The following is a 1,152-nucleotide window of genomic DNA, read 5'->3' as shown; positions in this document are numbered from 1 at the left end:
TCATCATTGAACACTGTAACAAGTATTTTCCATGTCGTTAAAATCTATTCAGTTATTGTGTCCAATTTTTACATTTAAATTTGCATATATTTTCATTTTACTTAGATAGCTTCAAATCATTTTACTGTAAATAAAGTTCTGGTGAACATTTTTAGACATGAAAGATTTTTTTTATCTGTTGAAAACATTTCCTTAGGTCATTTCCAAAAATAAAATTACTATTTCCGTTGAAAATTTCAGTATTTTTTAATTCAAAGTTCTCTGCAGAGGTGTCTATGACCTGATTTCTCAGAAGAATGAGGATATATTTCCTCTTCTCACGTTTTAGTCTATCTGGTTTTCTTCTTCAAGGCTTCGGACTCAAACTCCCTCGGTGTACCTGCTCTTGCCCCCGAGCGTGGCCCTGCCCCCTGTCTTTGCCCCATGGGCTGTCACCGCTGTTCTCAGCTCAGTCACTTGACTGTGTCAGCAGGACGCCTCACGGCCTCTGGCCTTACCATCTCGGCCCTTTTCATACTCCTCCAGTTCGCTGCTGTCGGCAGGTTGCTGTATCGCTACTTCTTGCCACCAGGTGGCGGCCTATCCCGTTTTATGCACTTGGTCCCCTCTGGCCTTTCCATTGCTCTTTGGCCCTGAAACACTCCTGCATTTTAGTCATAATGTACCTGCGTACATTATTCTGTGTTTGGCCCAATTCCCTCGCACCTCATCCGGTTTCTCCACTTTTCCCACCCCTGTCTGTTATCGTAACCATTCCTACTCGTTATTATTCTGTTTTCCCAATATTATATGTCCAAGCACAAGGCAGGGCCACTCGCTCTTCGTGCTCCATTCACAGCAGTGTGCCGCTCTGCTCCGCCACTTCCTGTTTCACTGAGGCTCAAGGAGCGGCAACTTCCGGTTTTGCTTGTGATTCCAACCGCGATTTTCCCACGTTACCACCCCGGTCCACAAGGCGGCGACACTCTCCCCGCGGAGCGGCAACTTCCGGTTTTACTCGCGATTCCAACCGCGATTTTCCCACGTTACCATCCCGGTCCACAAGGCGGCGACACCGGCTCCTCGAGCTCATTTAGCAGCAGGGGGCCGCTCTGCTCGACCACTTCCGGTTTCAGTGGTGCTCATGGAGAAGCAACTTCCGGTTTTACTCGC

This window comes from Condylura cristata, unplaced genomic scaffold (genome assembly GCF_000260355.1).
Source record: "Condylura cristata isolate star-nosed mole 26May11 unplaced genomic scaffold, ConCri1.0 scaffold00041, whole genome shotgun sequence".
Classification (NCBI taxonomy): domain Eukaryota; kingdom Metazoa; phylum Chordata; class Mammalia; order Eulipotyphla; family Talpidae; genus Condylura; species Condylura cristata.
This window is presented reverse-complemented; position numbering follows the sequence as displayed.